The sequence below is a fragment of the Quercus lobata genome, chromosome 1 (genome assembly GCF_001633185.2).
Source record: "Quercus lobata isolate SW786 chromosome 1, ValleyOak3.0 Primary Assembly, whole genome shotgun sequence".
Taxonomy (NCBI): Eukaryota; Viridiplantae; Streptophyta; class Magnoliopsida; order Fagales; family Fagaceae; genus Quercus; species Quercus lobata.
The window spans coordinates 32,454,267-32,480,728 of NC_044904.1; the positions used below are offsets into that span (position 1 = coordinate 32,454,267).

A 26,462-nucleotide genomic window follows, 5' to 3' on the forward strand; every position below is an offset into this window, starting at 1 on the left:
ATTTACTTCATGAAGAAAGTGTGAACATCATTTCATCAAGGAAAAAAAAATATGTTAAAAGAGAAAAGTGTGTGTGTGCACACACGTCCATGCTATAGGGTACTCTAAAATGACAACCATAGGAAACAAAACAGGAAAATCCTCTATCCTAGCAACATTACTAATGAGAAAGCAGGTCACCTTGATATAAGTTTCCCAATGATCATCATTGGCTGTCATTTTTTGGCAAATTTCATCAACAGCAAAGCCATTCTGAATGGGGAGATCCTTTATTTCCTTGTAATCTTTCATCAAGCTTAAATTTTGATCTTCTAGTACATCTTTGCCACCCAGAACGCCAAATCTTCTACTACATGATGCAATCATCCAGGTTGAAGCTTGAGGATTGCATGTAGGACCAATTTTATTCTTTCTGTGCAATTGCTCTAACTCAAGGTTAATATAATCCATAGAAACACTACGAGTGAAGAATTGGTCATCCTCTTCACCTACAACTTCAAAATAACTCTTGTTACATGCAAAAATTTATTCTCAAGGGTACCAATAAAAAATTTGAACAATTATTTTGTTTCATCTTGTTTAACAACATCAATCTCAAACATTACTGGAAATGGGGAGATTTCACTGTTTTTATGACACTTTTTTTTTTGGCTGAACGTTTTTATATGACACTTTCAGGAAAACTAAATGCAGTAATTGCTTTATTGGGAAATTAAAACTTATGACAACAATACTTGGTCAAAATTCTTACATTAACTTATGCTAGAGTTTTCACATGGCCTTCATGAATAATTATGCAAATGCTCGTAAATTATCTGGGAAGACATAAATTGAATGTACAAATCCTTTCTAACTACAGGTAGTATAGAAAGAGAGAGCATCAATCCCAGCCAATAGTCCTCAATGTCTAGAGTGTGACTTTAGTAATACTTCCTTTCATCAGTGTTGTCATTTCCGTGTATCGAAAACAAATATTTGAAATATGGGAGAGTTCTATTATGGTATGTTTATTCATAAGAACTTAATTTGAAACTTACAAGAGTTATTTGAAATTTTGCACCTTCAGAAGAATCCAAAAATCTCACCAAATGCTGCAGCCTGTTATAGGCTTCTGAAAAGAAAATCTCACCAACTCCATTACATGCAACCAATATCTTGACCCACATGGTTATACCCTCCTTCCATAAATCAAGTAGAAATAAGCATAATTATCAATTCTACAACATCAGATTTTGGATAACAATGAAAAAATTTGAGATAATGCAAACGATATTGTAGGTAAAGGAACAACACAATGAAAATTATAAGTAGACAATAACTTTCTTAAATTATGCAAAGATCTCAATGCTGAAACAAGAAACATTCCAATCATCAAATTGGGTCTTCATTGTTAAAATCTGCATTGCATGAAGAAATTCTACAGCTTCGTTAGAAACCCCTTCAACATATATAACAACAATTTGTGACAACTTGGAACATATTAGTTTCTATGAGACCAAGCATCAGGATGCACCTGGATTTGTTTATATATAAGCAACATAATAGAGCAACAAATTATCTAATGATACAAGAATGGATAAATGGCAATTCACCTAGGTATAAGAACCCACATAATCTGAGCAGTTGTTACCATCTCTCCTGTTTCTTCCCAAGATAACCCACTCTATTGAAGAACCTTTATGTCATTATATAGCCTCCTCAAATGTTTGTATCTATGCCTCAAAGCAGCTTTGTCATGATGAGACCAATGTCCCATTGAACAGTTTTGACCATTTCATTCCAAGCCTCGGCACACAAGTCCTTGACCTATTTTATTCCCTCTAAGTACCTGGTTTCATAACAAATCAATGAGGTTATGATGCATTGTTGATGTCTACTTGATGTTGAGCTCATTCTCAGACATTCACTATCGGGAATAATAAATCTATTGGGTCCTAATAAAATCTTCATGGAGATAATATTCATTCATCAAAACATTTCATAGTGCTCTTTACTTGAATACACTTGTGGGGACAAGGCTATTCGTTGTAACACGTAATTGGCAATTAATTTTTATTCATTAAAAATAGATGATACTTCTTGAAAACACCTCACCACAAGCTAAAACGTAACCAATATAATTTATATCAGTCATAATGCATTTAGTTCTTATTTTGTTAAAAAACAACAAATAAAAAAATAAAAAAAATACAATCACTTCCAGAAACTAAGCAAAAAAGAAAAAAGACCATCAAGACCAGTCCAATCAATCAAGTATTTGCAAAGCCAAATACCTCGTACTCATTTCTCTACAACACTTTTCTTATACCTTTTTTTTGTGTTATTGGGTTGGGGGATTAAAAGTGGTAATTTCTCTCATATAATAAAGACAGGTTTGCAAAACATGTCTTATCATTAGGTACTATTTACGTCATAATTTTCTTAGCTTACAATAAACTATAAACATATTACTGATTCTTGTGCAAAGCAGACCAAGAATGACTGCCCTTTAGTATATAGATTTTGGAGAAGCTAAAAGGCCATTTTCTTCAAAATATAATAAATTCAAGTGGGAAAAGAGCCATCTATGTTTGGATTGATTCAAAATAAAAGAGGGGGTGGTGGGGGGGGGGGGGGTTTGGTTACAACTCTTTCTTGTTTTAAGCATAACCAAATTTATCACTACGCATAGCAGGGTCAATATAAGCATAATACTGATAGCAACATTTCAATGCCAATGACAAATGCTACATTTCTGCAAAATATGGCATGATATAAAAACACACCTATATTCAGTTCTTGAATAGCATGATATCATCAATATCCACCAAAGAAAGGTTCCAACAATGATTTAAGGCAAACATCTTTTTTTTTTTTGATAAGCAGAGTTAAGGTAAACTTAAGCAGAAACCTTTTTCTTTTTCATAGTTTTAATCACAATGATCCTCCAGGGTGTGACAATTGGTAATATTTTCTAGAAATTTTGCCAATGCTGCTGCCTTGTTCGTCATCAATGGTCCTCCACGGTGTTCCAACCTGTAAATTTTTTATAAAAAATTTAAGTCAAAATCCAGAATTTTTTTGTTTTTTTTGTTTTTCTACTTTTTTGGAAGAGAGCAAAAAGGAATGTAGATGGCCGGATAGTTAAAGCTCCTCTGCTCCACATACATTGACTGCAAGTTCTTGACCATATTCAGAGAAACAAACCCAAATCATACCAAAAACAGAATTGCTGCACCTCAATGAAGGTTAAGCAATCCAAAAAATTAGAATCAATGAGCTATGGATTGAATATTTCAAAGTAATATCAGACACAAAAGATATCAAACAAAGACGATACAATGGAAAACATTTACAAAGTAATTATAGTACCTTGCAATGTTTTTGTTGAAATTTGATCAAGAGGGTCTCATTTTCTTTGACTGTAGAAATGGACTGAAGTCAGAATCATCGTTTAAAGAGGAGGAACCCAAATTAAACCCATCACCAAGGGTTGATTCAAATCCAAAATCAAATTCAGACCAATTTGTCACATTCAAAGAAAGCCATGAATTAGAAGACAAAGAAACGGAGGATGACCCGCCACCATTCAAAGCTCTTGAAATAATCGGACCGTCCAAATTGCTTGAATGCACTGAAGTTGGTCCTGTTGAATATGTGGAGCCTACCTCCTTCGGACACTGGCCGTGGGTTTGAGCTAAACACAAACATGTGCAGATCCTTGCTTCCAAGGGCCTATTTCTCCTTTTGCTGACTTTTCGTGCTTTTAGTAATGGTTGAAAAAAGGTACTTCGAGTTGGCTGCTTGGTATTGTACTGTTTACGCATGATAAAACTTGAACCATGGAGAAGAGACGGTCTCCGCCTGTTTCGCTGTACAATGCTCTTTGAATTTTGATAGCCTCGGGATTTTTGAGGAGAACAAATGCATTCTACATGGACCCCTACCCTTGTAATCACAGGAACAAATTTTCCAGTATCATTAGAGGTTTCACAAAAAATCTTAAAAAGATTCCGATCAACTAGATTCAAGTCCTCAAATAGTTTCTGCAATGAGCTCTGAAGTCTACAACATAACACCAGCTGGTCAACACATAGAAGAATAAACATTGTGCTTTCGAACAGTCGTTTACTACCATTGATGGAAATGACGACATGATAATTAAAATTGCAAAAATCATCCTCTATCATTTTAATAGCAACACAGAGAGCAATTGTTGGAATTTCTGGACCAATGAAGAAAGATATTGAATTTCCATTGCTTTGGTGGTTAAACCAATTTGGAATCTCATTCCCATATCCACCTACCAGAGACTTATAGTCACTAAGGAAGAAATACGCATTGGGGACACTCGCAGGGGATATTGTAGAAGATGAGTGTGGGTGTAGACCTATTAACATGTGGCTTCTCACACATAAACAAGGTGGTGGATTTGGTGGAAGCCCTATCATTTCTCGAATCTGCATGAGAATTCAATAAATTACGTACATTTTAGCAAAATTAGTCAACAAGTATTTGTGAAGGTAAAAGAAACTGAACGAATATTTCACTTGCTGGTGCATATACATATCTTAAACTTTGTGGAAGCCTTGGAATTTCCTGAAGCTTATGGCAATTTTTGATTTCGAGAAATTCTAAACTCTTAAATCCGTCAATGCGTTTTGGGAGGGTAACAATATTGCTACCATGGATATATAATTTTTCCAATGTGGGGACAAAAATAATTCAAAATAAAATCCATTTCTGAGAGATTTGAAGAACTATACAAAAATAGATGGTTCAAGCTTGGAAAAACATATTTGGAAAAGCCTCCGAAAGAATTGCACAGTGGCTCCTCGTCCTTCAGAAATGTGAAATTGCCAACAAGCATGAGAAGCTTAAGACGTTGTAAATTATAGATGCTACCTGGAAGATGTAGCTGTCCCGCTGAGTTTCCGAGCAATAACTCAATAGTCCCAGTGAGATTCCCAAATGACGGAGGCAACTCACTAATACCAGTCTCGGTCAAATATAAATACTCTAAACTTTTCATTTCTTGCGAAATATTGGGGAACTTCTTAAGGCTTATGTAGAGATCAAGACTAAAAGATCTAAGAGACTTCATCGAGAGATAACTCGGAAGAGTTTCAAGTTTATTGCAACCCCCAAGGTCCCACACTTCAAGCTTGTCAAGACGCCCCACGGAGTCATCAATCTCAACTAAATTTTTACAATCAATAAGTTTCAATTCCTTTATGTTTGGGCTCATTGACAAGTCAGGTATTTTTCTAATGGATTCACACCGACTGAAGTCCACAGATCTCACGGTTTTGAATGAAAAACCCTGTAGACGAAAAAAAAAAAATCAATTATACTTTAAACATAAAAAATAAAAAATAAAAAAAAGGAATTATCCCCCAAAAAAAAAAAAAAAAAAAAAAATACCATACCCACTTGAATGTCTTCTTTAATTAGTTACCAGCCATGTCGAGTACAACCAAATTTTTAGGAGAAAAATGGGATGGAAGCGAAGGTAATGGATATTGATGCCAATCCAGCAACTTTAATCTACTAGGAAGATATTCAATGCGTCCACAGCAATGTACATTACGAATTGTAAGCAATTTAAGATTTTTCATCTTACGAAATATTTGTGCTTTTAATTGCAACTTTATCGGTTTAGGCGGGTACAACATTATGCTTTGAATTTTATCCGACCCCTAATTGAAAAAAGCAATAAGTAAATCACCAAAAATATAATACTTACTAAATTAGGGACCAAATACGTGATGTACTATACTAAATTTTAAGCAAAAATCATATTGAAAGTATTAAATTTTCTTCAACATTAAAAGGTAGTGATCACAGTGCTCATTCACACTTGGAATGAACACAAGGACATACAAGTTAACAAGCACAAGGCAAGACACTTGTATGTTCAACACTCAACCAATGCATAGTACACAAGGTATATGCATCTAGGAACAATCTTACAAGGACACAAGAGTGACAGTACATAAATCAAAATGCAAGACATTTATCATTAAAGTACTAATTTCAACATAGCATAAAGGCTGCAATAAGCAAGGTACATACCATAAAGCCTACAAACTATGTATAAAACATTAACCCTAAAAGTTTACAAAAGCACATGGGTACAAACACAAAACATCCTGAATAACATCATCAAAATATATTAAAGTTTAAATCAAGAGTATAGGTTAAGAGTTAGAAACAACTATACACATAAAACACAGTATATCAAACCCATATAAACATTAAATACCCAAAACATAAGCATATATAAACAAAGTTTTTGATCTTGACAACTTTGACAACTCCCCCTCAACACATTACTCCCCCTTAAGAGCTGCTTTTCTGCTTCTCAATCATCAATGTCATTATCAACCAGAAAGAAACATCTCCCCCTTTTTGATCGAAATGGCCAAAGGGTCACTGATCAGGCTGGGTGGAGAAGCTGTCAAGTTTTGCAAACAAAACATCAATCTGGTCCTGCATGGCTCTCATCCTCTCAGAGTGCTCAGTCTGGACTTCTCTGATCCCATCAAGTCGTTCCAGAATGATTTGGAAAGCATCTGGAGGTGTATCTGAGGAAGTTGATGCTCTAGACCTTTTGCCACTCCTCCTGGGTGTTGAGGTTGATGCATGCCCTGCTGCCTCTGCTTCAGTCTCCATTGGGACACCCTCTCCTTCATCACCTTCATCTTCTTCTCCTGGAAGCCTAACACTTATCCTTTTGCAGGTAAGCTTGTTAATTGCAGAGGGTGTGGACATGGGACTGATGTCTTGAGGGATTGGAACACCCTTCCTTCTAAAAATCCTCATTAGCAAACTGGGAAAGATCAATTTTGGCCTAGAGGTTGTTCTTATCTCATCCACAATGGTGTCATATATGTGGGAACTTATGTCTATGAAATTCTTTTCTTTGAGATCCATCAGAAAAATTGCTCTAGCACAGTTGATTGTAGTCAACTTCTTAATGAGATAGAGGTTAAACATCATGATTATTGTTAGACACCTCATGTCCACCGGAAAGGCAGTGGTATTCAAACATTTTCCTTCTTTCTACCCACCTATCCTTTGTTGAACTGTTTCAATAGAAACACTCCTATCCTTGTAATTGATAAATTCCTGATCTTCTAATCCTTCAAGCCCTAGCACATCATCAATGACATGTGCATCCAAAATGAATTCTTTACCTCTAACCCAGCAACTTAACTCATTCTCTTTTATCACAGCATTTGAATAAAATTCCCTAATCAGGGGTTCACACACTACAGGGAAGTCACTCAGAAGCTTTTCCCATCCTCTTCCTTCAAAACAGCTGGGGATAAAGGTTTGTCTTAAGTCCTCCAAATCTACAAATCTTTCTTGAATAATTCCTGCTTTCAAGAAGTTATCCTTGTATCTCTCAAAGTGTTGAACTGACTTAAACAGTTTAGAATCCATTTTCAATCTTTTGTCAGCCTTCTTTGCAGGAGTTTTCTTCTTCGGAGGTGAGGGAGCCATCTGTGAACAATCAGAAAAGGCCACAACAGCAAAGAACAATATATGTGTAGACCTAGTCAGTACCATGTAATTAACAAAGAGATTACAGCCACACAGATGAACTTGAACACTTAAACAATAAGCTACTTAGATCAACCACATGGACAAACAAGCCTAAAATAGGAAACACAAGAACAACATGGAGAATGCAGGGGAGAATAAAATCAGTAGATATAGAAACTATCCTAAAGGCAGATATATGTCATTGAGACATATAATGGAAAAATGACATGACTCACACTCAGCAATTTGAAACTAACAGATGCTCCCAACAAATTAACATAATAGAAAATGCACATTTAGCACAGTAAAAACACACATCATCAAACGGAACATTTTGAAACAACACAATAGCTCAAGATCAAATAAAATAAAAGACACACTTAGCTAAGCACAGGATGAAGACCAAAAAGGAAACAACCAAGATCAACACAAACTTTAGCAACAGCATCCGCAAGCTAAGCATGAACAAAGAACAATAGCCAAAACACAAACCCATTTCTAAATCATAAACATATGCGAAAGATCAAAGGGAAAAAAACACAAAATCAAGTAGAAATGAGTTCAAAACTGAAAACCCATACCTGTGACTTGAAGAATTTGAGCAGAAAGTATGCAACAATGGAGATTGGAGATGGGAGCACGGAGTGTTTGGGAGGGAGATAGTTTAGAGAGAAGATGAACAGTCACAAATGTTCGAGGGAAAACTGAAAAAGATTTAAAAACTGCTCCTATTTCTGCCAAACACGCGTTTTTCGCGACTTGATTAAGTCGCCACACAGTCGCCAATTCAAGCCGCCAAAACACTCAAGGACAAAAATTTGAAAAATTTTTCTAAGTGTTTTTCGCGACTGGAAGGTCTACCCGCGAGTGAGTCGCGAGCTTAGCCGCGAAAATCTCTGAGTAACCCTCGCGACTGGACCTTCCACTCGCAAACAAGTCGCCAAAAATGACCCGCGAAGACGCAACTGAGGCTCACGACTTGACATACCCGCGACTGAGCTGCCAAAACAGGGCAAAACTGGATTTTTGAAAATTTCAGATTTTTTAAACAAAATACTTTCCAAAAACACCTAAAACACTCAAAAATCTTTTTGTACTTGAATTAACAAGGATTGAGCATGTGAAAACACATTTCATCAAGTACAATCACACAAATGAATATGGCATTTATTGAACATAAACTTGTGTGTTGTGTGTGGATATCAACAATGAGATAGTCCTTAGTCTAATGTGAAGTTTCAATAATCAATTCAACCAAGACATACACAATTAGCACTAGATCATGTGACCCATCTCAATTATAGAAATATGTATATATGACCTCCCACAAAACTTGATAACTTAACTTGGAGCTTTACATTTGACTCCACTTTTAATCATAACATTTGATCTTTTGAGGCAATCACCTCTCATTGTGAGAGTGATATTTGATATTTCTCTTTAATGAACAAGCCTTTGGCCATTTGAATAAACATTTTCTTTAATATAAAGTCGCTTACCCTTTTTCCTAGTCGAATACTAGAATGTACGACAGGCTTTTGCAGCTCAATATCTCTTTTCATTTGGAGATTTACATTTGGTGAGCTCTTTTTAGCAAAAACATAAATAAATAGTGGGAAGATATATAGACACAAGTCTATACATGTCTCAAGATCAACATAACCATTCACTAATCATTCATGACAAGTTTGAAGATCTATTTACAACAATCACATAGATTTTAAGATTTTTCCCACAGTGATATGAGTGCATGAAAACAAGCAATACTCGAAAATGCACAAAGCCATTAGCACAAAGGTACAAGGCAAAACAAGTTTTGAGACAAAAACTCAACAAAGTCAATCAAGCTTTTTGATTTTCTAATTTTTATGTGATTTTTGGATTTTTGACACAAGAAACAAAAAGATTGATAAGACAAAATTAAAAATATGCACAAGTAGACAAACAAACAACCAACAACAAAAACAGCAAGCAAAACAAACAAACATTGTCACAAAGCATAGGAAGTATTAATGCATGGACATGTTGTAATGCTTATGCATGAGTACCCTTTTTCACCCACACGTCACTTGCGTTTGGGGTGATTTCCTTATAGGATTGGGTACGGGAGTTAGGGCTTTCAAACCTTCGTGAGAAGCTTTCCAAGCAGTTGGTGAATGCACCAATCATCTTCATCACGTTCATCATTCCGGGATCACCATTCTGATCTCTAGATTGATCACCTGCCCAAATTCTTCTATCATTTCTAGGTCCTCCTGACCTTTGAGGAGTTGCACTATTCTTTACTCTCAGCTTTTGGCAATTTGGTCGAGTATGCCCTTGAAGTCCGCAATAATGACACACATAAGTTGCTCTAGGACCTCTTTGTGGTCGTGGGCGTTACTTGGCACGAGATTCAGACCTGCCCGTAGATTGATTACGGGGATTCAGCATCCGTTGGTTCACCACATTCTTCTTCTCCTCCACCTCGAGCTTCTCACCAGTAAGGTCAGCTACAATTGGATCTTTGGCCTTTATAAACTTCACTTCTTTAGTGACATTTCCAGATAAACTACTTCCTCCGGTATATCCCAATCCGGATTTGTCTGAAAAGCTCTTTTGAGATGAGATAACATCATCTAGCTTCTTGGTGGTGACCCTCTCTATTTTAGCATTTGCTTGCACAACCTCATTCTCAAGAAATCTCACTTTTGTGTAAGTTTCGGACAACTCACCATTCAGTGTTTCTATCTCACATTTGGCCTCCCTATATCGGATTAGGAGACTTTTGTAGTCCTCCTCAGCCTTCTTCATTTTTCTCACAGCAGCCTTGGCCACCCTTGTGTACTCACCCGACTTCTCCAAGAGTGAGTTATAATTCTCTTGAAGATTTTCTGTACTTTCATCTTCTTCAGCATCTGATTCTTCAATAATTCCTAGTGATTCATCATCACTATGTTCTCCAAGGTCTCGTACAAGCAAATTCAACTCATCTGAAGACTCAACATGAGCAATAGTCATAAAAGCTGAATAGTTCCCCTCTCCATTACAGCTCTCTTCAGATTCTGAGTCAGACGAATCCGAGTCACTCAAAGTCGTGGCATACACTTTACCTTTCGATTTCAAATAATTCGGACATTCCTTCTTAAAGTGTCCATGCCCGTTACATTCGAAACAAGTGACACTTTGTGTGGGTTGGGATTCTTTTCCATCTTTCTTTTTGAATTCCCTTTTCTCCCTTCCAGAACTTTGGAATTTTCTTTTATCATCAAATTTGCCATTATTTTTGAATTTTAAGAACTTTTTGAAATTTTTAATAAGGTATGCAACATCTTTGTCAACCACATCTTCTCCCGATGAGTCTTGATCTTCCACCTTCTCATTAATGGTCTTTAGAGCAAGAGATTTACTCTTCCGTTGATTGGACAGCAACATCTCATAAGTCTGCAGAGAACCAACCAGCTCCTATACTTTGATGTCATCAAGGTCCTTGCTCTCTTCAATCGCTGTCACTTTAGCACGAAAACTTTCCGGCAATGATCGAAGGATATTCCTTACAATTTTTAAATCCTCCGTTTTCTCCCCCAAATTGAACTTACTGACAACCACCTCATTTAGCTTCCCATAGAAAGAGTCAAAAGACTCATCCTCACTCATTTTGAGTTCCTCAAACCGAGTGGTTAGCATTTGTAACTTGGTGTCTTTCACTTTCTTCGTGCCTTCATAGGTGGTTTCCAAAATCTCCCATGCTTCTTTGGCAATGGTAATGTGAGAAATCCTGTGAAATTCATCTGGAGACACACCACAAAAAATAGCATTGAGTGCTTTACTGTTAGCATTAGATGCAGTAAGTGCTGCCTTATCCCAAGTGGATTTGGCTGCCTCAGGTCTGGTCCAACCAATCTCAACAGCATCCCAAACGGATTCATCAATAGAACACAGAAAAACTCTCATGCGAACCTTCCAAAAAGCATAATTACTACCATCAAAATATGGAGGTGCATTTAGGGATTGAAACCGATCCATCTCAAAAGGGAGTCAAGGATCACACAATGGTAATGAAACCAATAGCAGTGTACCCGCTCTAATACCAATTGAAAGTTCAAAAATGTGTATAAACACCTTTGAACGTTTAGACCCCCAAATTACAACTTAACCAATTCAAGTAATATGTCAAACAACTAGTGTGCGGAAACTTAACATATGCTATAATATGGAATTGGTAAAAACTATCTAAGCCAAAACAAAATATAATCCACAGCAGATAATAAAAAGGCAAAGATAGAGAGGAAGGAAAATGCAAACACAAAGACAACACGCGATGTGTTACCAAAGAGGAAACCGAAGCCCTCGGCATAAAACCTCTCCGCCGCCCTCCAAGCGGTAAACAATCCACTAGAAAATATAGTTGGGATACATGGACAGCAATAGACCCTTCAAGCTTAATCTACCCAGTGCACCTAAGCCCTCCAAGCTTCTTGCTCCAACGAGGTTGCGCCAAACCTTTTTCTTTTCTAACTTCCCGGATTCCGCTACTAGACTGTAGCATCAACCAATGAAGATTGGTTCCTTCCTAACTGCTTCCCAAAAATCCAAACAGCTCTCTCACAGTAGTGATAATGGTGAGAATCAGGTTTGGTATAATGCCTCTCAAGGATTTGACAATGGAGAGGAAGAGAGTTGAGGAATTTGAAGAGACTCTAAGGTATAGATTGTGGGTGAATCAATCTTGTTTTTCTTTAGAGTTTCTCTCTCAAAATTCTCTCTGGAAGCTCTCTCACAATCGTGGGTAAAAGGGGTATTTATACTGGAGTGGGAGAGGAATGTGAAACGTCAGGTTTAACAAAACAGGGGTGGCTCGCGGCTTGACCTCGCGGCTTGACTAAGTCGCAAGATCCAGTCGCGAGATAACCGTATGGCCAGTTGTCCTGTTTTGTCCTGTAGTGCTCCAGCTTGCATGACTGTTCACCTTCCAGCATGCTTGGCACGTGTGTTGCGTCTAGCGGCTTGAAACCGCGAGTCACCCACGAGGCCCAACCGCGAGTCTCTGTTTTCTTGCACACTCTTGAGCAATCTTCACTCTATCTCACTCACTACCCTTACATCAAACCCACCTAAATATAGGGTTACTAAATGCTGAATTACAAGCAAATTTGGCACGGAATAAAGCCAATTAGATGGTTGAATAAATTCAACCTTACAAATTCCTTAACCTCATATTCTTAGGTTGAAATACCATTTCAAAGAGTTACAAGCAAGCGTTTATTTCTTGTTGTCATAATGATTCTACTTACAACAGCAAACTGATCACATTTTCCAAGCAATTTTTCTATTTGGTCCAAATTATCCTCATCGTCAAGTATGATAAGAACCCTCTTTTGGCAAAGACATTCATTTATCATGGTGATTCCAATAGACACATTACGCACTTTCAAATTCCTACCCCTTAAGATCTCAGAAAGAAGTATCTTTTGTAGACATATTATGCCTTCATCTGTCTCTGACCTCTCTCTAACATTCTCTAGAAAAACTTTTGCTTTGAAATGATGTGAAATTTTGTTATAAATATCTTTTGCGATTATGGTTTTGCCTACTCCACCAAGGCCATAGATCGCTACCATGTGAATATCCTCATTTAATTCAATATCTAAACGTGTTATTAAAGCCTCTGCACAAGACTTTATTCCAATTGGATATTTATCAACATGTAGTTCCATTTGATTTAGTTTAGACTTTGAGATCTTTTCAACAATTTCTTGGATAAGTTCACATTCATTGCTGCTGCCAATTCACAAAGCAATTTACGACATTTAACTCGTGATAATTTAAAAATGAAATAACAATGTAAATTAAATGCAAGGTGTTTAATTTGTACTTCACAACTGAAGTATTGCGAAGTAAAGTAAGTAGTATGCAACTCATGGATTGAAGAAATATTATTTTATTGTCACTTATTCAGGGGTAGCAAATTAGCTTTTACCATGGAAAATTGCATGAAAAGCTCAATTAGATGAGGACATAATCTTATTGGGATCCCACTTCTTTAGAGAAATGCATTAAGTTTTTCTTTTATGGTATGTTTGTTTGGAGGTGAAATAGGATGGATGGAAAACTTTGGAGAGAAAATGAGTAAGATAATATAATTTTATGTTATTTTATTTCCATCGCTAAGTTGTAGCTAACTAGCTTAGTTATGACAAGAATAGAATACTTATATAATTCATTAAAATTTAAAGAAAAAAAATAGTAGAAAACAATTAACTGTAGTTGTTATTTCACATTAAAGTTTAGTGGTCATCCCAAAATCATTAAATTTTAAGGGTCCATTTAGTTAGAAGGATGGAAAAAATAAGAAGATAAAAAATGAGGAAAGAACGAAAAAGTAGAAGGATAAAAAAAATTTTAGTTTACTGTTTTGGTTGAAGAGTGGAAAAACTTTTCTCTCCAACCAAATAGATCCTCAAAAACCAACTAGCAAGAATAGCCGCTAAATAAATACCTGTTCTTGCAGTCCCAACCAGAAATTCCACCTGCCTTAAGTAGAGCTTTCCTCCACCTTTGTACTTTCACTTTATCATTAAAATTTTCTTCATGTCTAGTTAGTGCTTCCCCAAACTTTCCTTGTTGCTTATGAACTTCAGATGGATTCACCTTGTAAAAATTGCTAACACTGATTGATTATTTTCCCTACACTCAATAATCTTAGCAAGTTCATCCAAACACCAAGCGGATGATGCATAGTTTTCAGAAAATACAATAATTGACAACGCTGAATTCTCAATAGTTTTGAGAAGCTCTGCAGAAATTTCTTCTCCCCTTTCAAGATCATTATCAATGAAGGTGTGAATACCCTGGAAACACAAAGCCTGATACAGATGGCTTACAAAACCAAAGCGGGTATCTTCACCTCTAAAACTCAAAAAAACATCAAAGTTTCTGGATTGGTGGGTGAAAGAGGAAGAGGAAGATGAGGCTCCTTTGGTGGTCACAAGCGCTATCTGGATTAAGCTTTTTTTCCTAGAGGAACTCCTCACGCATAAACTGGGCCTTTATTAAATAAAATAAAAAATAAAAATAAAAATCGACATTATAGTGAATTCATGTTATGAGAACAGTAAATAGTAAATAGCTTCTTACCAATAATTTTAGGCAATCGAAGGTGAGCTGTAACATCTATTGAACGCTTTACATGTCCTTACCTCCCACACTTAGGTTGGGTTTGGATACAAATTATTTCCTGCGTGTCTGCGTTTTCTTCTTTTGCATTTTTCTCTGCTGCACGCATTTCAGCTTTAGGGGACAAATCACTATTTTACACTGTTTACGCACTGTTTTACACTATTCACTCATTGTTTATGAGACCCACAACTATTTTATTCAAAAATATATATTAAAAATGGGTCCCACAACACTATTCACACATTTAAAAATTATTTTACTACAGTGTTTTCAGTTTTCAATTTTCAATTTTCAGCTGTATCCCCCACCTGATGAACAGAGAGCTATCTCCACCGTTGGATTATTAGGGAGTGGGTGAATGAAAGAAAAAGATTTGTGGAATTATTGGATATGAGTTTAACCAATTGGGGTGAAATCTGGTAAGGTTATGAAGGGTTGATGAATGAAGAGGAGATTGGAGTTAAAGAGTGATTGAAGAAAGAGGTAGATGGCTGGAACGAAGGCAAACTCAAGTTTTGGAAAACTTGTCTAGAAGCAAGTAGAGAGAGATTCCAAAATCAGCTGAGTCTTTTTTTATTAATAGTGTGAACAGTACCCCTGCCAATTGTAACGAGGTAAGCTCTTTTTTTTTTTTTTTTTTTTTTAACTACAAACTTTATTAGGAAAAAGATGAATTCATTACATCATAAGTACACATAGCAAAACAGGCCAGTTAAGTTCAGGTCGGGTCAATTGGGTTACAGGTCAAAAATGAGTTATTTTAAGCGGGTTAAAAACGGGTTCAGGTCAATCAAGTTGCAAGTCGGGCCGAGTTGACTCGCACATGATTTTTTTTTATATAAAAAAACATGTTTTTTCCATTTGGAAATTCATCCAACAAATTACTTGACGTATGTTGAATAAAGTAGTGCAGCACACGTTAGAATGGATTTGGATTGTCCTAGTCTTTAGGAGTTCAGTAGTTTGTTTCTATTTGTTTCCTAGTTTGTAGGAGTTGTTTAGCATGATGTTAGTGGTGCCTATTTTTATGTTTGTAACCGTTTATTTTTAGCCTATATTATGGCCATTTCATTATCAAATGCAGTAGTAGAGTTTTAGTCCAACTATGTTTCTTTTTGTTTTAGTTTATCACTTTCTTCTTTCATTTTACATTAGTGGTATCACAGCTTGGTTAGAGTTCCACAATGGCTTCTGAAACTTTTGTGCAGCCAGCCATCCCACGCTTTGATGGTCACTATGACCATTGGAGCATGCTCATGGAGAATTTTTTGAGGTCCAAAGAATATTGGACAGTTGTTGTTTCTAGAGTAGCAGAACCAGCAGCAAGTGTTGTGCTGACAAATGCACAAAAGGTGGAGCTTGAAGGGAAGAAGTTGAAGGATCTCAAAGCAAAAAATTATCTCTTCCAGGCAATTGATCGTTCCATCCTGGAAACCATTCTTTGTAAAGAAACTTCCAAGCAGATCTGGGACTCTATGAAGAAGAAGTATAAGGGAGCAGCAAAGGCAAAGAGGGCACAACTTCAAGCACTTCAAGGTGATTTCGAAACTTTACACATGAAGTCTAGAGAATCAATGTCAGATTACTTCTCCAAGACAATAGCAATCGCAAATAAGATGAGAATCCATGGCGACAAAATGGCAGATGTCACTATCATTGAGAAGAGTCTTCGTTCGATGACAACAAAATTCAACTATGTCGTTTGTTCGATTGAGGAATCTAAAGACACTAACAGTATGTCCATTGATGAATTGCAGAGTTCTTTGTTGGTTCATGAGCAGAAAATGAATCGGCAAGACAAAGAGGAGCAAGCGTTACAAGCCTCGACATCAAAAGGAGGAGGTCAAGGACGAGGAAGAGGCAGAGGCGGCAATGATGGTAGATACTTAAATCAGAAATCTGAAGATTTTGATTCTCAAGGGAGAGGAAAAGGCCATGACAACAACAACAATCATTCAACGCCTTACAAGTCAAAGTCAGTAGACAAATCAAGAGTTGAATGCTATAGGTGTCACAAGTTTGGCCACTACAAGTCAGAGTGTCGTACTAATCTAAGGAGAGATGGTGGAAAGCAATCCAATTTTGCTGAAAAGGAAGAAGAAGTGTCTTTGTTGATGGCTTGTCACGGCAAGGAGGAAACCCACAAGAAATTCTTGTGGTACATAGACACTGGCTGTAGCAACCATATGAGTGGAGAGAAGTCTGTATTCTATGAATTGGATGAAGCTTTTCGTGATGTTGTGAAGTTCGGTGATAGCTCTACAGTCTCTATTATGGGAAAGGGAAAGGTAGCAATTCAAACCAACAGAAATTCTATTCAAACTATTTCTAACGTTCTCTTTGTTCCAGATTTGAGAAAAAATTTACTTAGTGTTGGTCAGCTACAAGAAAAGGGATATAGAATCTCTATCAAAAATGGAGTCTACAAAATTGAAGATGAGAAGTTGGGCTTGATAGCTCAAGTCAACATGACAGCCAACGAAATGTTTCCATTGTTTATCCATGACACCGCTCACTCATGTCTTTCTGCAAGAATGGGAGAGAAGGAATGGCTATGGCATTTTCGCTATGGGCATCTTAGCTTTGGCGGGTTGAAAACTTTAAAACAGAAGAATATGGTGACTAGTCTTCCTCAAATTACAGCTCCTTCTAAAGTTTGTGAAGAATGTTTTGTTAGCAAACAACACCGTAATCAATTCCCACAAGGGAAATCATGGAGGGTAAAGGCTATACTGGAGCTTGTTCATTCCGACATTTACGGGCCAATAACTCCATGCTCTAATGGAGGTAAGAGATATATACTTACCTTCATTGATGATTTTAGTAGCAAAAGCTGGGTTTATTTTTTGCAAGAGAATTCTGAAGCCTTTCTAGCCTTTAAAAGCTATAAAGTGCTAGTTGAGAAAGAAGTTGGCAGTCCCATAAAAATTCTTCACACAGATCGTAGTGGAGAACATAACTCACATGAATTTGCAAGTTTCTATGAGACTCACGGAATAAAGAGGCAGCTTATAGCAGCTTATACACCCCAACAGAATGGCATTTGTGAAGGGAAGAATCGCACTATTCTAAATATGGTGTGAAGTCTTCTAATAAGGAGCTGTATTCCAAAGAGATTTTGGCCTAAAGCAGTTAACTGGAGCATTCATATATTGAATAGAAGTCCCAAACTTGCTGTTAAAAATATGACACCAGAGGAAGCATGGAGCAGACGGAAACCAGCTGTTGATCACATCAGAATTTTTGGGTGTGTTGCATATGCCCATATTCTAGATCAGAAGAGGAAGAAGTTGGATGACAAGGGAGAAAAATGTATTTTCTTGGTGTTAGTGATCAGTCAAAAGCTTATAAGCTTTACAATCCTAACACTAAGAAAATATTTATCAGTCAAGACGTTGTTTTTGATGAAGCTCAAATCTGGGAATGGAACAAAAATGTAGTTGGAGAGCCAATTCCAACTAGTTTTGATGGAGAAGATGGTGATGAAGTAAACTAGCTGTAGCAACACCTTGCTCCAGCAACTGATGCATTTGAGAATCCTTAAATGAAACCCCTGTAGCCTCTGAAGTCACTCCAATAGCACCAGAAGCAGTAGCTAAATCACGTTCTCATCATGTTCGAAGGAGGCCAGCATGGATGTCAGATTATAAGGTAACTGGAATTGATCAATCTGAAGACTCACTCACTCATTTTGCTCTATTTTCAGATTGTGATCCTACAGTGTTTGAAAGTGCTGTCAAAGAATCAAAATGGCGGAAGGCTATGGATGCTGAAATTGCAGCCATCGAAAAGAACGACACTTAGGAGTTATCTGATCTTCCAGAAGGGCACAAAACAATTGGTGTGAAGTGGGTTTACAAGACAAAGCTGAAGGAAAATGGTGAAGTTGACAAGTATAAGGCACACTTGGTGGCCAAAGGCTATAAGCAAGAGTTCAATGTTGATTATAAAGAAGTTTTTGCTCCAGTTGTAAGGCATGACACAATCAGATTGGTGATTGCATTAACAGCTCAGAATTCATGGCCTATCTTCCAGCTGGACGTGGAGTTGGCGTTCCTCCATGGAGATTTGAAGGAATTGGTATTTATCGATCAACCTCCTGGTTATGTGAAATTTGGAAATGAGCATAAAGTGTATAGACTAAAGAAGGCTCTATATGGATTAAAACAAGCCCCATAGGCTTGGTATAATCATATAGAAACTTATTTTTTGAAGGAAGGATTTCAAAAATGTCCTTATGAACATACACTTTTCATAAAAGTTGAGGATGGAGGGAAAATGCTCATCGTTTGCTTATATGTAGATGATCTGATCTATACTGGAAGTAATACAACCATGTTTGAAAGCTTTAAGAAATGCATGATGGCTGACTTTGAAATGTCTGATCTTGGCGTGATGCATTACTTTCTTGGCATAGAAGTGTTGCAGTCCTCTGTTGGCATTCTTATTTCTCAAAAGAAGTATGTGGGAGAAATCTTGGACAAGTTTCAGATAAGGATTGTAATCCTGTGGATACACCATCTGAGTTTGGTTTAAAGCTAAACAAGGATGATGGAGGAAAGAAGGTTAACAGTACTCTTTACAAGCAGATTATGGGGAGCTTAATGTATTTGACTGCAACAAGGCCTGTTATAATGCATGTTGTAAGTGTCATTAGTAGATACATGGAGTGTCCAACAGAAATTCATCTTTTGGCTGCAAAAAGGATTCTTAGGTACTTGCAAGGTACTAAGGAGTTTGGGCTGTTCTTCAAAAAGGGAGAAAAGTCATATTTGTTTGGCTTTATAGATAATGATTATGCAGGAGATTCTGATGATCAAAAAAGCACATCTGGGTATGTTTTCATATTGGGAACAAGAGCTATTTCATGGTCATCAAAGAAGTAGCCAATCGTCACATTGTCAACCACTGAAGCTGAATTTGTTGCAGCAACAACTTGTGCTTGTCAAGCTATTTGGCTGAAGAAGATTCTTGAAGAGCTACAGTTCAAAGAAGATGGACCTACTCTTATTTACTGTGACAATAGTTTAGCAATAAAGCTCTCAAAGAATCCTGTTCTACATGGTTGAAGCAAGCATATAGATGTCAAGTATCATTTCTTGAGGGATCTCACAAATGATGGAGTTATTAATTTGGTTTACTGCAAAAGTGAAGATTAGATTGCTGATATTCTAACAAAGCCTCTCAAATTTCCAGCATTTCAAAAGCTCAAGGAGCTACTTGGTGTTTGCAGTTCAAAGGAATTTATCTGAGGGATGTTGCTTCAAAGTTTGAGTCTTATTAAACTGATGTTATGAGTGGAACATCAGTTTAAGGGAGGAATTGTTGAATAAAGTAGTGCAACACATGTTAGAATGGATTTGGGTTGTCCCAGTCTTTAGGAGTTCAGTAGTTTGTTTCTATTTGTTTCCTAGTTTGTAGGAGTTGTTTAGCATGATGTTAGTGGTGCCTATTTTTATGTTTGTAACCGTTTGTTTTTAGCCTATATTATGGCCATTTCATTATCAAATGCAGTAGTAGAGTTTCAATCCAACTCTATTTCTTTTTGTTTTAGTTTATCACTTTCTTCTTTCATTTTACATCAATGTAAAATGCATTACTTTGAATTCACTACTTATATCAAGAATGAACTCAGTTAAACTTATTAATACTTATTTAATAATTTTAAAATTATACAAATCTTAACATTGCTATATAAAACAAAATAACACAAAAATAAGTAAAATAAATACACAAGTTTTATTTCTACATAATATCAACATCCCAACATATAAAACAAAATTACAAATGACTTATTGGATAACTTGTTTGACAAAGAATAAAACATATATGAAATTTACAATCTTGAAAATCAATTTTATAATCTATTATCAATTGTTGTTGGTACTCTATTTTAATTTGAGATATACATTAAAGTTTAATTGTTTACTTATTTATACATGGTCTTTTTTATGAATATCATATCATTGTTAAGCAACACACACACTCTAGGAAATATTATAATTTATTTTGAAAAGCCGTTTATTTTGAACATAAGTTGTTAAAAAATAGGTCTAAGCATTCATAATTTATGCTAATTTGATACTTTGGCTTCACTATTTTTACACTTGTGAATGTTTCTCGCACATATCTACAATTTTAAATCTATAATTTTAACTTTACTGTAACCAAATTATCTTGGCATGTACTTTGCTATTTGATATCTAAAAATCTTTACTCATTACAGAATGTTCAACCATTCATCTTTCAATTAATTTGCATGCAGTTATGTAAATGCCTCAATTGTTTCCTTAAAGCTCACAACAAACAATTAAACCAATATTATCTTAATTTTATTATTTTTTTTACCCAAAAAAAAGTTTTAAAAAATGGTTTGGGTTGGGCTGGGTTGATCCGCAAAAAATACAGATCGGGTTATGGGTCAACCCATTTTTGTTTCGAGTCAAAAAAATCGGGTTCAGGTCGGTATTTTTCGAGTTTGGTCGAGTTGGGTCAAAAAATTCTGACCCGTTTTGCCATGTCTAATCATAAGTAACAGCTAACTCAATCAGATGAAAAATTTCCTCTATCCATGTTACATAATTATCCATGTTCTCCATTTCTTTGGCATATTTTGCCAAAATATAAGCTGGTTTATTATCTTGACGCTTTACATGAGACACTTGAACTTATCGGAAATCTTGGAGTTTATGAACTACCCCGATTAGAATGTTTGAGATAACCACAGGTGGAGTACTCAGACCCAAAAAAGCATCGGCCACTACCTTAGAATCACATTCACAAACTTCATATCTTATACCAACATCCCATGCAAAAAAATACACCTACCTCCATGGCTTTTGCTTCAGCTTCCAACTATAATACCCCGCATATATTTATTTGAGATTATTATATTTATATATATATATATACACATAGTTGACAAGCCATAAGTTCTTTTTGTTAGTAATGACAGCTCATTGCCCCACTAAACCCACATCTCTGATGTGTTAAATATAAGGTAGAGGAAGAGATAAATTAGGGTTTCCATAAGAAGGGTTTCATCACTAAGAAGGCTAGGAGGTGTATTTTTCCTTGGAGTTAATTAAAGAAGCAACCAAAGAATTCCAGGTATGATTTCTCATTTGTTAGAATCAAAAAATTGAAGGATTAAAATTTTTTCATGGAAAACATTAGGGATATGTAGATTGTTTAAAGGGGTATTTTCCCTAGAATATGGTTTACACGTTACTTTAGTTTCCTACGGATTGCATTCTAGAACAAAGCCATGGATTACAATCTTAATATATGTATATGATTTTTACGTTTTCATTAGGGTTAATATGTATTAAGCCCCAAGTTGCCCACTGTGTGCATTCTAGTACAAGCCATGATTTTTAAAAAGTTTATGTATATGGCTTTACATCTTCCTTTGGTTATATGTATATTAAATCGTAGGTAGCCACTATGAGTATTTTAGAACAAAGCCATGGATTACGAAACTCAATTCATTTATATAGCTTTACGTTTTCATTGGTTTATATACATACTAAATTCTAGAATTGGCCACCGTGTATATCCATGAACAAGTCGTGGATCAAATCTTTAGTCATGAGGCTTTGACCTTTTCAATTGTGGTTATATATATACTAGTCGCTAACCCGTGCGATGCATGGGGAAATTCTTAGAAATGCTAAATATTTTTTTTAATCCAATTAAATGCATTTTTTGTCAGGTTGAGAGAAATTTAGTCAACTTAAATGAACCTTTTCGCTTTGGATTTTAAGGAATAACTCACACAAAAAGGAATATACAAATTTCATTAGGATTTGAGCTGGTCAACCAAGGTAGGTGTGTGTGTGTGTGTGTGTCTATATATATGTATATATATATATAGTGACCTTGTCAAATATTTCTTAATCTGCCAACAAAGCAAATTATTGCTCATTTGAAGCAATTTACAATGTTCATTCTAGGTAGAAGCTTACATACTTTTTGTTGTTGTGATTTACAATTTGAGTAGATGAAAAATAATATGATGTTCTATCACTGGTTATTGCCTTCACAACAAAAAGGGTAAAATTTCAAATCAAAAGATTACATATCACATTTAAAAGAAACACTAATAGAAAGTAAAACATATGACATGCACTAATAACAAATGATCATAATATTCAAAGAGTTTTGTAAATCAACAACAAAATCTTATTAAATTGCTGGGGGCAGCTTCACTAACTATATTTTATCAATAAAAATAATTTTCTTCATAAGACTTGTTTAAGTTATCATATTAAATATGAAAAAACAGTTGCAAGCATATTGTTGTTGACTCTACATTGTATCACAAAGAGTCTCTCTTGGATTGCTTCATTCTTCTCTCTGCTCTACAACTAAAGCTCCCCCATCATAAGCTTCCTGCCTTGCAAAACTGTGCAGACAAAAGCAGAATTTCAGAAATTTCATTTCCTACTTTTGCAGCCCTCAACAAAAGTTAAGATTCATGATTTTATCAAAATCTTCCATGCCTTTATTATTAAAATTCTCAATATATACACCATTAGCATAGATACAAATTGATTCAAAAGCAACCTTATTTTAAAAACACCATAATGCAGAAATATCACCAACAAATAATCGTAATATTTGAAGAGAGATGAATGAAGCAAAATAAAAATAATTAAAATTCACAAAATGAAGAACCAAATATCAAGTACATAGAGGGAGATTGTTGGAAGCAAAATTAACAAACCTAGCATAAATTGTTAAGATTTTAGACTTGATTGGAAAGGAAGTAACTCTAAAAGTTTTAGCTCGCCAAGCTTTCTTGCGTTGTTTTATACCTCCTAGAGCAAGGATATCAAGGGAGTTATAGGATGAGCGGATAATAGACCAAAAAAATCGGCACGTATATCAACCATCAATAACACACCCAAAATTATAAAAATCTAAATAGATTTAAATGTTAGATTGAGAAAGAACTTAACTGTTTATTTATAATTGCCAAAAATGTTTAAGAATTTCCAAGAATTTCCAACACTACTAAAGTTTGTCAGGGTTAACAAATTTTATACACCTATGTGAATCTAATTCTTTTCAATCCAGTCAAAAAATTAGATAAACAAACAAAAAGAATAGAAAGATAAAATACCTGTTTTCAAAGTTTTCAAGGGCTTTAACTAATTCATCATACTTATATTCCTTTATCTCCACCTCTACCTCTACTTTCTTTACCACTCCTGCACCTTTTAAAATGCCAAAATAACCCAACGACGTCATTTAATGCAATATCTTTTAAATTAAAGCATGGACACAAAAAAAAATGAGTGAAAAAGATCATAAATTTATGTAAACATTCAAAAATTTGGGAATTTAGATTCAAATTCTGTAATAAGAACAAAACAGTTGGGTATATTATCCTAAAGGTGTTGTTTAACACAGAATAGATTAGGTTGCCGAGTTGTTTGGTTTTTCCTTTACAGATGATGTATAGTAGCTGTTTTTCCTTTCTTTCCCACTAACAAAAGTAGTATTGTTTATGAGAAAAGTTTGAGTTGAACCCGAGAGAAGAATTTTTATAGATACAAAATATTCAAGGGCAGGTTGTATGATTGAAAACAAATATTTTACCTTCCATACTTTACCTTCCAACCATTTAAAAGAAATATTTTACCTTCTCACAATGAATTATTGGAAAAACAACTAAAAACAATTATAATGAGTATAACAATCGCAACAATATGTTTCAACCATTTAAAATATTTCTTTAAAGAAATATTTCCTTTATTTTGTATAACAACTCAGCTGAGTTAAATATACTTTTAAAAAAAAAAATGAAAATATTCTAAAAACAAAAGAGTCTTTTTTTTTTCTCTTTTTTCTTTTATTTAGCAAGTAAACAGAATAATGAACAAATATAGATTACATAAACAAAACTATCTATATCAGACAAATGGTGCAATACATGTAGTAGTAGCAAAGTAGTAATTGATCTAATAAATGGTTTTATATTGACTATTTATATATAACTTTTATGCAACAAGAACTTTTTTTTTAAATTTTTTTACAGAAATTGTTAACAAACTTGAGTCGATGCAGTTAAGTATGCAGCTCTTTATCCAAAAATGACAATAGAACCTACAAAATAAGTATTTTTTTAGTTTTTTTAATTAAAATAATTTGTAAAAAAAAGAATAACGAAAATCAATAATAGTGTAATAAGTGACCACCTAAATCAAGTTAATACCTACTCACAAAAACAACAACGAGAGAATTAACTCCTACATCCTTTGCAACTCCAAGCACACAAAAAAGAAAGTAACATAATATATATTTCTAAACCTAGACATGGATCAATGTATGTGTGTTTGTGTGTAGTACCAAAATGTTCAGTTTCTCAGAGAAAAGAGGTACTAGCTTTGCAATCTTTAATAGTCGGAAACTGATTCACATGCTCAGGTGCATTATGATTATAGGGGTACAAAACTACAAAGATTGCAATCTTTAGTAGGCAGCAAACAAATGTGCAAGATTTGGAAGACAACATCAAAAACAGGTCATTCTAAGCTTTAGTAGTTGGAAACAAATTCACATGCTCAGTAGCTAATGTGATATTAGAATTAAAATCAAAAGTCATATCAAGCATAATTTAACATGAAATAAAAATTGCAAAGTGGAAACAACATTAGAAATTAAGATACCATAAACAAAAATGTAATCAAAAGAAATCATAATACCATCACTTAACTGGGAAGAAGCCCAAGTTTGAAAAACCCCACTAAAGTATTCGATTTGTACCACAATAAGACATAGAAACAATAAATATATTAGTAAGTATATGAAAAATTGATAATCACAATCAAATTCAAAAATCAAATGGAAAGTCATGTCAATCTCACTGTCCATGGGACTATTTTTGTAAAGAGAAATGCATGTTTTAATTTACTGCGTAGTTTTAGAGAAACAAAAAAGAAAAAAACAGTTCTTGACAATATCCAAGGACCTTAAACAATCATATATTATGAACATTCTCTGTTAACAAAAAGAATTTTTCTTTCAAAAAATCACATGCCCAAACATAAGCCTAAATTTTTAATAAATCCAAACATAAGCCTAAATTAAAACAAATTCAGATTAATTAAAAAAAACCCAGCAACAACCCATAACTATCTACAACACACAACCCATACATATCACTTAAAAATCTGGAAAAAATAAAAAAATAATAAATAAATAAAATAAAACCATTAAATCGATACTATCTCCACTATGAAACCCATTGATATTTACAATATTTTCTTACAAAACTTGTAAAATTTGAAATCCCTAAATCGATAGAAAACCTAATTGAAGACATATAATTAAAACATAACTTTGATGCTCTGTTCCATTTAAACCAATTTCAATCTGAATTTTAACCCATATCAATCAAATAAAATTGAAACTTGAAAAAGATCAGATTGGAATTCTTCATACCTAAAAAATCGTCCAACATCAGAAACGGAAAAGGATCCAAATTCATCCAACATCAAAAACGAAAAAGGATCCAAATTCTTTAAGTCGGTCCTGAAAATCAAATGCTTAGAAAGGGGGCCAAAAAATAATCAATGCCCAAATGATAAAAACTCAAGAACAAAATAACCATGAATCAAAATTGACATCAACCAAAGGAGTTGTGGCTGAGAAAATGAGGGAGCTGCATTGAATGAGAGAGTTAAAGAAGAAGAAGGAGATGGGAGTGAGTTTGAAATAGAGAGAGTTTGATCGAGGGTTTTGTTAGGGCTGAGTTTGTGTTTGAG

General features: G+C 35.0%; 1 protein-coding gene across 3 annotated transcripts in view; it reads right to left on the minus strand.

The window, feature by feature from the left end:
* Window positions 1–234: 234 nt before the first annotated feature.
* Window positions 235–26,462, minus strand: part of LOC115987157 (disease resistance-like protein DSC1) — a 53,465-nt gene continuing 27,237 nt past the window's right edge. Inside the window, exons 6-9 of one of the 3 annotated variants that reach the window (XM_031110777.1) lie at window positions 2,891–3,015; window positions 1,593–1,828; window positions 1,038–1,178; window positions 235–494 (exon numbers count right to left, since the gene is read on the minus strand). The gene's annotated coding sequence lies outside the window, so the exon portion shown is untranslated. Of the gene's footprint in view, window positions 495–1,037; window positions 1,829–2,890; window positions 3,016–26,462 lie in introns of all 3 variants that reach the window. The other 2 variants (XM_031110771.1, XM_031110763.1) reach the window with 2 other exon arrangements.